The 13,723-nt window shown below is 33.4% G+C and overlaps 1 pseudogene across 1 annotated transcript; it reads right to left on the reverse strand.

Annotated features, from left to right (window-relative positions):
- Positions 1–6,752: 6,752 nt before the first annotated feature.
- LOC149561714 (ent-kaurene synthase-like 1) lies at positions 6,753–12,681 on the reverse strand (annotated as a pseudogene). The gene is made up of 15 exons (XR_016364241.1): positions 12,438–12,681; positions 12,106–12,200; positions 11,516–11,846; positions 11,191–11,371; positions 10,877–11,094; positions 10,657–10,792; positions 10,456–10,576; positions 10,336–10,338; positions 9,044–9,256; positions 8,845–8,954; positions 8,605–8,706; positions 8,059–8,272; positions 7,626–7,766; positions 7,247–7,492; positions 6,753–6,917 (listed from the first exon to the last, which is right to left on the reverse strand). The product of XR_016364241.1 is annotated as an ent-kaurene synthase-like 1 (transcript).
- Positions 12,682–13,723: the final 1,042 nt, after the last annotated feature.

Here is a 13,723-nt window from a genome sequence, read left to right on the forward strand (position 1 = left end):
AATGTACCAGAAATCAAGTCTTGTTGAATACAAGACGTCAAATAAAAAAGAAATGGGAACTAAAGATGTCAGCCATATGACTAATCCTCAACCCAAAAAAATAAAATGACATTCCAAATAGACATATAAAATTAAAGTTTTGAAAACAAATGAATCATATATATTAAATGACATATTAAATGTCATAGACACATATTTGTAACATTAATAGAAAATTCAACATAGATATTATCTCCTTACATGACGAACTCCACCTAAATAACATATCAGAAACTGGACTCTATATAAGCAATTGACTAGTTTGGTGTTTGATTTTATTGAATAGGGTCGAAAAGCACTACGTTGATATTCTCAAGCATTACATAAGGAGATGAGAAGCCATAGGTGTTGAGGTAGAAAAGCTGGATGAGTTTGAGTGTAGCCCAATACAATTGCTTACATTCTTGAGGGAGAAAACTGTTGGAATATTAAATGCAGACGGTCATTTCTCCCTAGGGCCAAATGCCCACCTACCTCCTGACGACCAACAAAAAAGATAGAAACATAAATGTGGTGGGTGAGTTTTCAAATTTAGAAATGGGGGGAAAATATTTTGCAAGTATAACAAAAAGAATGATCAAATTCATTCAACCAGTAGACAAGAGGGAGAAGAAGAGCATATCAGAAGTTGTAGAGAAAGAAGAAGAGAGAAGTGATCAATAGATCTAGACATCAGAGTGCAGAGAAAAGGAAGTTCATTTCGTGCCTGCAATTGTACGTGTTTCTTCTCTTATCATTCTATAAGTTTATCATTTCTTTGATTCGACCTTTTGAAGTAGTGATTGCTCCAGGCATTGTAGTATGCAGCCATTAGAGCTGTATGTTTGAAGTTTAAAGTTTAAAGTTTTTTAGTTTAGGGTTATTTTAGGGTTTTCTAGTTAAAGCCGAATGCTCCTAGTTTTGTAATAGTTTGAATCAAGTTGAATACTAAACAAGCAGGCATACATGATTCCATTACTTCTTGTTCATTGTATTTGTGAAGTTTATTGTTGAATATTTTCAAACTTTGGGTCTCTGATTTTAATGGTGAACATATTCACATCATAAGCCTGCAGTCGGTATTCGCTTTGGTAGAAGTCATTCTCTACAGTGGCTACCGAGTTCACTCGGTGCCTTCTTCAACTAAGTTCCACTCTCCTGTGCCTACTGAGTTGCTCTTCAACCAAGCTCACTCAGTATCCAGTGTCTACCGAGTTTCTTCATTCAATCGAGCTCACTCAGTATCCAGTGTCTATTGAGTCTCTTCATTTATCAAGCTCACTCAGTATCCTTTGGTTACCGAGTTGTTTATTCTTCATTTACCGAGCTCACTTAGTAAACTCTCCTACCACCTATTTTCTTTGGTTATCGAGCAAATTTTGTTACTTGGTAATAGTTGATCCCAAGAAAATTTTTAGGGTTAGGTTGTGAGTTTGAATTTAATCTTGATTTTATAATTTCTCACATGGTATCAGAGCTTTGAGGCCCCGTATCCACAGTGAGTTAGGGCATTTTGTTTTCTTGGGGTATTTGACATGGTAGGAGATGTAGGAAAGATATGGCAATAGCCACCATCATTCAATGGGAAAAATTATGATACATGGGCAAAGAAGATGAAGACCATTATGGTTGCAAATGATTTATGGGAGTTTGTAGTTAATGGGTTCAATGATGTGACTGATCCAAATCAGTATGCTGCCCTCACAAATGAACAAAAGAGTCATTTAAAAGAGTCAGGGAGGAAAGATGCAAAGGCATTAAGTCTTATTGAAGCAGCAATGACAGAGACTATTTTTCCCAAGATTGCAGCAACAAATTATGCAAAGGAAGCATGGGATATCCTTGAGACAAACTTGAAGGGGACTGATAAAGTCCATACAGTAAAGCTGCAGAATATAAGGAGGGAGTTTGAGAACCTTCAGATGAAGGAAAATAAATCAGTTGTAGACTTTAGTTCAAGGACCTCCAATGTGATTAACCAACTGAAGTGAAATGGAGAAGACTATCAAGAGCAGAGGATAGTGGAAAAGATATTGAGGAGTTTACCTCATAAATATAACAATCTGGTCATGACCATAGAAGAGGCAAAAGACCTCACTATTTTGACAATGGATGAGTTGATGGGTACACTTCAAACCCATGAGCATAGGATCAATAGATCTACTTCTTCATCTTCCCAAGAGAAAGCATTCAAGGCTCAGTCAAATCCAAGAGGAAGGGGGAGAGGAAGAACTGGCACAGGCAAGAACTCCAGAGATAGAGGCCGAGGTAATGGAGGACAAAGGAATGCTATAGCAGAAAGCTCATGAAGAGTAGATGGAGCAAGTAGCTCACAAAATACCTCAAGAGGAAGTAAGAAAAACTACAACTCAAATAAGAGTAATGTAGAATGCTACTACTATCATAAATATGGGCATTATGCAAATGAATGCTGGAAGAAGCAGAATGATTAGTCAGGACAAGCAAATGTGGTTGATCTGAATATGGGAAGTGGACCCAATGCTGCTGCCTTCATCATGTGTAATGTTGGTGAAGAAGGAAGCCCTAAGGTTTGGTACCTTAACAGTCGATGTAGCAACCATATGAGTGGTAATGAAACCCCGTTTTCATTCATTGACAAGAGTTTCAAATCAGAAATTGAGATGGGTAACAATGGAACCCTACCAGTAGTGGGCAAAGGATCTATTATGGTCTGCACCAAGAAAGGTGAGAAGAAGGAAATACAAAATCTGTATTTTTCCCCTGGTATGAAGCACAATTTGATGAGCATTGGTCAGCACATTCAAAATGGATACAAAGTGCTGATGGAGAATGACATGTGTGTCATTCAAGAAAAGGATGAGAGCAAGAATTTACTTGCAACAGTTCAAATGACCAAGAACAGAATGTTTCCCTTGAGGATAGAGACATGTTTCTCATCTCAAGTTGGTGCTGCACCTCCCATACAATCAGCTTTAAGGAGTGTGATTGAAGACCCCTCATGACTATGGCACCTCAGGTATGGTCATCTCAGCTATGTTGGTTTAAATTTATTGTCAAATAAAAGAATGGTAGAAGGTTTTCCATGAATAGGAAATTCATGTGACAAGTGTGAGGCTTGTATTTTGGGTAAGCAACATAGGCTTCCCTTTAATTCTAAAAATTCTAGGAGGGCTAGATATCCATTAAAGTTAGTGCATATTGACCTAGTCGATCCTATTCAAGCTACTTCCATTGGGGGAAGTACTTATTTCATGACATTCATTGATGATTTCAGTCATAGGACATGGGTGTATTTTTTAAAGAACAAATATGAAGCATTTGATAAATTTGTAGAATTTAAAGCCTAGGCTGAAAGGGAATGTGGACACTATATCAAGGTCATAAGATCAGATAGAGGAGAGGAGTATACCTCCAATTCTTTTGTAATTTTTTGCAAGAAACATAGCATAAAGAAAGAGCTCATAGCCAGCTATACACCACAGCAAAATGGAGTGGCTGAAAGAAAGAATAGGACCATTGTTGAAATGGCAAGGAGCATGATGAAAGAGAAAGGTTTCCCAACTGAATTTTAGGGAGAGGCTATGGAAACAACAGTTTACCTAATTAATAGGTGTCCTACAAAGGCTGTCTATGATAGAATTCTAATGGAAGCATGGTCACAAAGAAGATGGATAGTTAAACACCTAAGGGTGTTTGGATGTGTTGCATATGCACATGTGCCCAAAGAGCAAAGGCAAAAATTTGATGACAAAGGTGTGAAATGCATTTTCATAGGGTACAACCTAGAATCAAAGGCATACAGATTGTATGACCCATTGAACAACAAGATGATGCTTTCAAGAGATGTGGAATTTCTTGAAAATCAGTCTTGGTATGGTTCAACTAATGAGTCATCGAATTCAAGTAAAGTGCCAATTATGAGTGAAGAAGATGCTGATGAACGGCAAGAAGGAGCAGATAGAAGAAAAGGGAAGCAGCCTCAGTCATTACCAAGCTCCTCTAGTCATGACCGAGTGTCAGTGCTAAGTAGTAGCAATGAAGATTCTAACCCCACACTCTCCTCCCTATTACTAAGAAGGACCAAGAGTCTTAGGGAGATATACCAAGATGAAAAGTATGAAGATTATGATGAGAGTGTTAATTTTGCATTATTTTCTCATAGTGATCCAATATATTTTGAAGAAGCTATTAAAGAGAAGAAATGGTGTAAGGCCATGGATGAGGAAATAGATGCTATAGAAAGGAATGAGACATGGGAGCTAATTGAATTGCCTCCCAAGAAGCAAGTGATTGGAGTGAAATGGGTCTACAAGACCAAATGCAATGTTGAAGGAAAGATTGATAGGCATAAGGCAAGGCTGGTAGTCAAGGGCTACAAACAACAGTATGATAGAGATTATGATGAGACATATGCCCCTGTTGCAAGAATAGAAACTGTGCATGCTGTCATAGCAATCGCAGCTCAACACAAATGAAAGGTATATCAAATGGATGTGAAGTCCACCTTCCTAAATGGTGTATTGAAGGAAGAAGTCTATGTGGAGCAGCCACCTGGTTATGAAGTAGCAGGTGAAGAGAACAAAGTATATAGATTGAAGAGAGCTCTTTATGGGCTCAAGCAAGCTCCAAGGGCATGGTACAGTAGGATTGACTCATATTTGATGAGCAGTGGCTTTAGCAAAAGCAATGGTGAGCCTACTCTCTACATCAAGGAATCAAATGGTAATGTGTTGATTGTTGTCTTGTATGTAGATGATTTGATTTTTACTGGAAATGACAAGGCTCTAATAGGTGAATTCAAAGAGGTCATGAAAAATGAATTTGAGATGACAAATCTATATCTCTTGAAATATTTTCTAGGCATAAAAGTAAAACAAATACATGATGGCATCTTCATCTCTTAAGAAAAATATGTAGGGCACATCTTGGTGAGATTTAAAATGCAGAATAGTAAGCCAGCCCCCACACCAATAGCAGTAGGTCTGAAGTTGAGCAAGAAGACTCTAACAAGAGAGTGGATCCAACATTATACAAGAGTATGGTTGGAAGTTTAATGTATTTGACTGCAACTCAACCAGACCTAATGCATGCAGTAAGTCTAATTTTTAGATTTATGGAAACACCAAAGGATTCCCATTGGCAAGCGGGAAAAAGGATCCTAAGGTATGTGAAAGGTACCAAGGGATTTGGAATTTTGTATACTACAAATGATGATTTCAAGTTGGTTGGTTACACAGATAGTGATTGGGTTGGAAGTATAGATGATAAGAAGAGCACTTCCAGATACATGTTTCATATGGGATCGGGTGCAATTTCATGGGCATCCAAGAAGCAACCTATTGTTGCTCAATCTATAGCAGAGGTTGAATACATAGCAGAAAATGCAGCAACATGTCAGGCTATTTGGCTAAGGAGGATCTTGATAGATTTAAATGAAAGGCAAGGAGATGGAACCACAATTTATTGTGACAACATCTCATCTATTGCATTGTCAAAGAGTCCTGTCTTCCATAGGAGAAGCAAGCATATTGAGATCAGATATCACTTCATCAGAGAGTTGGTGGAGAATGGGGATATCAAAATTGAATATTGCAAGTTTGAGTAGTAGCTAGCAAACATTTTCACAAAGCCATCAGGCATTGGGACTTTTGTACACCTAAGAGAGAGTCTTCATGTAGTTGATTTGAATCAGCAGTGGTCCTTGTTTGTTTGGCTCGGGACAAAGGGGGAGTGTTAGAATATTAAATGCAGATGGTCATTTCTCCCTGGAGCCAAATGCCCACCTACCACCTGACGACCAGCAGAACAGATAGAAACATAAATGCGGTGGGTGAGTTTTCAAATTTAGAAATGGTGGGAAAACATTTGGCAAGTATAACAAAAGAAATGATAAGATTGATTCGACTAGTAGACAAGAGGGAGAAGAAGAGAAAATCAAAAGTTGCAGAGAAGGAAGAAGAGAGAAGTGATCAATAGATCTAGACGTCAGAGTGTAGAGAGAAAGAAGTTCATTTCATGCCTGCAGTTGCATGTGTTTCTTCTCTTGTCATTCTGTAAGTTTATCATTTGTTTGATTCGACCTATCGAAGTAGTGATTGCTTTAGGCATTATAGTATGCAGCCATTAGAGCTACAAGTTTGAAGTTTAAAGTTTTTCAGTTTTTCAGTTTTTCAGTTTAGGGTTATTTTAGGGTTTTTTGGTTAAAGCCGAATGCTCCCAGTTTTTCAATAGTTTGAATCAAGTTGAATAGTAAGCAAGCACGCATGCATGATTCCATTGCTTCTTTTTCATTGTATTTGTGAAGTTTATTGTTGAATATTTTTAAGCTTTGGGTCTCTGGTTTTAATGGTGAACATATTCACGTCATAAGCCTGAAATCGATATTGGCTTTGGTAGAAGTCATTCTCTACAATGGCTATCGAGTTCACTCGGTGCCTTCTTCTATCGAGTTCCACTCTCCTGTGCCTACCGAGTTGCTCTTCAACTGAGCTCACTCGGTATCCAACGTCTACAGAGTTTCTTTATTCAACCGAGCTCACTTGGTATCCAGTGTCTACCGAGTTTCTTCATTTATTGAGCTTGCTCAGTATCCTTTGGTTACCGAGATGTTTATTCTTCATTTATCGAGCTCACTCGGTAAACTCTCTTGCCACCTATTTTCTTTGGTTACCAAGAAAACTTTGTCACTCCATAATAGTTGTTCTTGAGAAAATTTTTAGGGTTAGGTTGTGAGTTTGAATTTAATCTTGATTTTATAATTTCTCACAAAAATTAGGGTCCACCAACTTTTTCAGTATTTTTAATGTGTTTTCATTTAACGTTTCTCTAATCCATTCAATAGCATTCTCAACAGATGATTCTCGGTGTTCTCTCATGAACAGCGACATAGCATTGAGCTTTCCTTCCCTGCTCTCCCTCTGCAATGCATAAGAATAATTTACTTTTCTTTCCAACCTTTTTTAAATGATAAAATTTGTTCAGCATTAAAATGTACAATTCAGTTGTTTATTACTTCAATTTTATGAAATTATTTGCATCAATGTCTTCCATCATATTTTATGATATATTATCTGAATATAAAATGAAAACGAGAACTGATTATATCTTTTGACTAATATTTATAGATATTAAGGTGTAATCTAGATGTTAATAGAAATGGATTTCTAGCATCAATTTTTTTTTAATAAATACAATGAAAATTTAATGTTTCTAATATATAACTTAATTGTCCTAAACTATTGAATACCTCATTGCTCTGAAGATCATTCAAAAGCTGCCCACAAAGACTTGTGAGTTGCAAAAGACTATTGTACTCATGATGATGGATGGTTTCCTCTAAAATTTTAGGCCCTAAAAGACACATTGATCCAAAAATCATGGGTTCAACACAAAATGATATTTCTCCATTTTTTATGTATTCCTGCATTGATGGTTTATCTCCAGTCTTAGTCCATTCAACCTCCTTCATCACTGACCTTGCTAACATGTACCACTATATAGAATAATAAATGAATTTTTTAGGATCATTCTAATGGGATGCTTAATTTATTTAATAATTAAAAAGGTACTTTATACAGATTCTTCTGAAATACAAAATTTTAGTTTATGCTAAAACTTATACGTACAGTCTTTCTTAAATAGGTGTTGGTATCCCAGTTTTGATAAGCCCAAGCATCTTGGGCGAGACTATTGGCAGTATTGTATACTGCTAAGAAAAAAACTCTTACATTCTTTGAACAACTGCAAATCTCTGTTGGATCCCATCTGTAATAGAAATACAGTAGAAGCAATTAATTAGTGACTCCTTTCTACATATGAAGATTAGGATATCTAATGTTCAATTAATTTATTTGAAATATAAACTTGCAACTTTTAAAAAAATCATTATTAATACTTGAAATAAATGATATAAATGTATTAACATTTAAAATGTACATCTGAAATCTAACATTCCTATACCTAATATTCTTTTATAATGACTTCCATGCAAATATTAATTATAAAAAGTCATCATATATATGTCACTTGAGAATTTGAGGAAGTCATAATAAAATTACCTTTAATAGCTTCAAGAAAGCCTTCAAGCTCTTCGGTGGAGCCCCCCACATCAAAAAAATCATTTGTTACTAGGGCGAGAAGTATACTCTTAGTCCATATGATCCGAACATTAGACATTTCGGGCCAAAAAAGTGTTGATGCAGCACTGAAGTAGGCAAATATGAGCTTTTGTTGAGCAAATTTTAGGTCACTGAGTTTACCATCTACGTACCATCTATTATTGCAGACATCAATGTAGACTTTTGTTAATGTAATTTTAAGGTTTTCATACTAATAGTATTTTCACTAACGTATGAAGGTTTCATCAAATAATTTTTCAAAAGATTCTATGTGATTCAATTTAATTTAACATGAATGTGATTGGAATAAAAAAGATGAATTTAATTAAAATATTAACATAGATTAAATTTTAATATCTACAAAATGTTAATCATAAAATATTATTCAACAAGATTATCTAAATAATATTAAATTATTTATATTAAATTTCATGCCTTCTTATATGATTATTGTTGATTCTCTTGTATTTAAAAGAAGTATACTTACTTTTCTAATCTTTTCAGGTCTTCTTGAAATATTGTTTGGCAAAGATTGTAGTCACTTTTAGCTAATGTTAAAAAATGTGGATTTCCAATACATGGAATCTTGCAATTTCATGGAAAGGTCCAATAATTAGGATTTTGTCATGAGGGGGCCTAGTCAAAAGGTTGTTATTATATTAAAAAATGGTAATTAAAGGGTTGTATACACAAGATTTTAAAAGTAAATTATATTAAAAGTTACTTGTAGGAGGTCTTTCCAATCTGAATATCATCAAATTCTTGTGTTTCAATGTATCTTCAATGTTCTATTCTTTCCACACTGGCCACCAAAGGGACACCCAGTACATGATCAACCTAAATAAAATAAATCGAACCATGAAAATATAAATGAAAAGAATAATCTAAAACATTTGTCATTTGCATGTAAATTATAACATAATTACCTCTTTTTGAAGATCATTGTTGACTTGATTTTTTACATCCATTGTCATATTCTTCTTAATATTGACAAGATGACTTTGAGAGAAAAACTTTACTTCTTCCATAACACTCTCACCGGGAAGCATCAATTGAGATGCTTTGTACAAATTCAACATAGCCATAACATTTCGTTTGATCTCTCCTCCAGATTGTAGGAAGTTTCCATCATTCAAATACTTCATAAAAAGATTTGCACATGATGACTAATTTCATTAGTATGAAAAAGAAATGTAATTCGTGATGCATCTAGGGTATGTGCAGAATCATGGTGTGCCAAAAAGTGGCAATCTAAAAAATATATAGTTCTAAAATGCCTCAAACCATTTCACAATCTATTTGAACTTTTTTCCCACCCACCCTGATACTAAATGGTAATAATTAATATATCTATAAGGTCTACTATATCTTTTGATACCAACCCTATATGGTCAACGTTAAAAACATCATAAAAATATGTTTTTGGCCTATTTTTATGTAATTTTTACTTCAACCATGTAGCTGATGACTTTTTTTTTTTTGCTAAAGTTTGATGAAACGAAAAGAGTTTCTTAAGAATGTTCTTATCTTTCCATAAATTCTAGGTTTTTCAAATTATGATTTTACTAAGTAATTATTTCTTATTTTCTAATGAAGTTACGTATAAAGTGCTAACTAACATAGTACTTGAAAAAAAACTATAACTTTCAAATGGTAAAACATTTTTTAAATTCAAAAGATGCATCACATTCTATGTTTCTTCCACTATAAGGAAAAAAATAAAAATAAAAATTTTGCAGAGTTTTGAATTAGTTAAGGTGCTCATACACAAGATTTTTTTATTCCAAAATTTCTAACGTCAAAAATTAATTATTTATTATTTATTTATAATAAAAATACCCAGAATATGTGTCACATCTAGGCATGAGTCTACTACTTATATATAGAATATTAATAAAAAATATTATCATTTGGTTTTGATTAAGGTGGTTAGACATACGTCTACTTCTTATTTTTGTTCTAACATTTTTGTAATATTGCATTAAAATTAAAAATTTTGACCAATCAATTTTATTTTTCTAAGATAAGTCCTAGTAGTTTAGAAACTAGAATCAATTTCCTAAAGATTCATTTCTCTCAACTTTTTGATATAAATCTAATAACAAGTAGAAAATTGTGCATCAAGTTGACATAACCCCAATTTTCTAATTTTTTATTGCCACTTAAGAACATAGTTTGGTTGACCATGATCTTGCACATACCTTCTATGTATTTCTACATTCTAGTAGTCCATTATTATTTGAAACTGAAACTGCCATGATGACTAAAGTTAAATATCAACCATAATTGCTACCCATGCCTAATAAAACAGTGAAAGGCAATCAATCAAAAAGTTAACTATAAACAGACCTGGAGATACATCATATCCATTCCATCGTAGAATTCTAAAACTGAGAGAACTATTGATTATGTCCAATGCTGGTGATATTCCCTAGATTATTTCGTTCTCTATCCAGCATCTATACATTATAAATATATTGATGTCAGAAAAAGTTCAAAGCTAAGTATAAAACTATAAAATCCAATCATAATAAGAAACTGAACCATGAATTTTCTATAGACATTATCTAGTTCATGTCTTATCTCGCATTCAAAATGTCTTGCTATACCTAACCTCTCCAACCTATCCACCATTGAAAGACCAGCCATCCACTTTATAGGACAAACACTAGTCACTGCAACAACATAATAATGTATGTTTAATGTCAATGACCATAAAATTGAACCAAATCATACGCACAAAATTTTAAGAAACAAACCTCCATTTTCTGAATTTTCTAGCATCGACTTTAAATACGCAAGGCAACTAGATCTTCTAGTATGCATTAGAGCACAAGCAGTTGCAGAGGGAGAATGAAAGAGTGATCCATCTTTGCTCTCATGTCTAAACACTTTATTCCAATCAACAATGTTCTGAATACCCTCAATGGTGAAAACCAAGGATGGTTTATACTTATCCAGATGATCTATTCTTATGCTGCAATAGTGAAAGAAATGCTCAACTATAAGAAAAATCAAAACATTTATTGGAAGTCAAAATTATTGAATTACATAACCAATTGAAAAAAAAAACCTTTTAAGGGTTTCTTGTCGCTTCATGAGCATCAATTCTATAAGAGGTGAATCATAAGGAAATTCTAAGCATAGGTCTCTTGCATCCTCTAGCATTGCTGCAAAGATCAGGTCAAATCCAATGGGACTGTACCAATCCTCATTGGCTATTTGTCCAATGTTTTCTTTTAAAAACCTCAAACCTATACAAGAATAAAAAGAGATCTAAAATCTTATAAATGTATATCTTATAATCTTGATATGGACATGTCAATAAATATTCTTTTAACAATAAAATGAAAAGAAAAATTTTAACAAATGGACTTGTGTTTCGAATTAATTCTTACCCATGTTCACATTTTCTACGCCAAGATTCCATCTTTTAAGGGCAATAATACATGCCAACGTGTGAGAAAGATTGTCTTTAACATATGACAAGTTTGGTAATCCCCAAGATCCATCAGACAATTGATTGTCTATTATCCATATAAGACATTGTGAGAATTGTGGGAATTGAGAGTTCTCCAAATTGGGGACCCTGGCTACCCAAGCTGTATCGTAAGGTGAAACATATGCATGTCCCCTTTCAATTTCTGAAAATAAAACTCTTATCCTCATAATGTCTACATGTCTACAATCAAAAGTAGAGGTAGATTGTTTTCTACTCTTATGAACAACCTACCAAATTAACCAAAAGCACAAATATTAAATCCAACATAGATATAAAAATATTCTTATGAAATACATATAATAATGAAAAATAAATTTATGTACACATCTACTATTATTGTTTCAGGAATGAATATGGTCACTGGTAAATATCTAGTATATTTGTATTCTAATCATTGTGAAAATCAAATCTACTCCAGATTCCATGACATTTGAAACAAATAATAATAAAACAAAAGTAGGTGAAACTAGATATTTATATATTTACGTTGGAAGAATCTGTTTCAAGGAGTGTACTTGCATTTGACGACTTCACAACCTGATATGATCTTTTACAATAAGAAACATAAGCCATAGAAGATCCTGTGAATAAATGATAATAAAGTATTAGTAAAGAACTAAAATATCAGCAAAAAATTAATTCTTACTTTTGGGTGTAGGAAAAATTATTTGTAAACTGTCCCCTAATGTTATCAATGGAAATCTGGAAAGAAAAATAACTTCATTTGCTGGTCTAAAACAAAATACTGATTTTGCATTGTCCATTAGAGGAAAATGCTGATCTGAAACAAAAAACACAAAATGCTCATCTGATTTTACCTGCAAATTTGGTGGAAAGATTATATTTTGAATTTCTCAATCGCCACTTAGAAAAATCCGTAAAGTTTGCAGCAATATTTTGTTGACGGGTAGTTGCAAAGTTTGCAGCAAAAAATGGGATGGCAAAAAGATTAAGAGATCCCATTTTGCGGACTGAATGAATGACAATAATCTGATTTTCTCATGTTAATTGATGTTCGATATAGTGATGAATGTTTATAAAAGACAAAGATGAAATATTTAGGGAAACTCAAACGTTTTGCATCTGATTATAGTCCAGGCAACAATAATTTACCTGAGAATTCGTGAAGAACAATGTTCTTGCCTTTTATTTAGGCGTTCATAAACAAAAGCAAAGGCAGTAGACAAGATTTTATAATCCACCTATAATAACGAATTGCAAAGGCAAGAAAATCTTAATGTAGTAGCCTGTAAAGTTTATAATCCACCTATATTCATTATATTACTATTTACGAATTGCAAAGGCAAGAAAATCTTGATGTAGTAGCCTGTAAAGTTTATAATCCACCCATCTTCATTATATTGCTATTTATTTTTATGCTGACCTTTTCTTATATTTAAAGTGTACGTTTGGTAATACAATTACTATTTTATATAGATTCTATATATAGAGTAGAGACAAAAAGTTACTGGTAAACTTTTTCAAATATGGAATATGGAATATGTTAAGGCTTTTTGTATTTTTTTTGTCCTATATAGATTTTATATATAAATAGGAGAGAGAAACGTAGTAGATAGGGCTAACTTTGGCAACATATGGAATATTGTAAGGCTTTTGCTTTTGTTTTAAATGTAAAATGAACATTTAACTACTGAAAATTAAGATTTGAAGATGTGACTAATCACACAACATGTTAAAATAACACACTATTGAAATTTGCCAAAAAAATGATTTTTTCAAGGTTCAGTTTGTTAGATATGAATGATATGGTGCAAAAGAGAGAATATATTATTATATTATATTATATTATTTTGACTTTATTTTAAAATTTGTCATATCATTATTTATTTAGTGGTCAATGTTATGAAAAATATATAAAATAAAACAAAACAACTGATACAGGGTACACCAAGTTGAATGTGCATTAAGTATAGTGCCCCCTAATCGAGTACATAATAGATTTCAAAGATAATCCAAAAACTTCATTTTTGGTAATTAGTTAGTCACGCTTTTGGTGTGGAGAAAGAGAACAAGTCATGGTTGCCATCTATCAATCACCCTAGATGGGATTTAATTTTCTTTTTCTTTTTCACCTCTATCCAAT

The sequence above is a fragment of the Cupressus sempervirens genome, chromosome 4 (genome assembly GCF_028749045.1).
Source record: "Cupressus sempervirens isolate cs-2001-9-10 chromosome 4, ASM2874904v1, whole genome shotgun sequence".
Classification (NCBI taxonomy): Eukaryota; Viridiplantae; Streptophyta; class Pinopsida; order Cupressales; family Cupressaceae; genus Cupressus; species Cupressus sempervirens.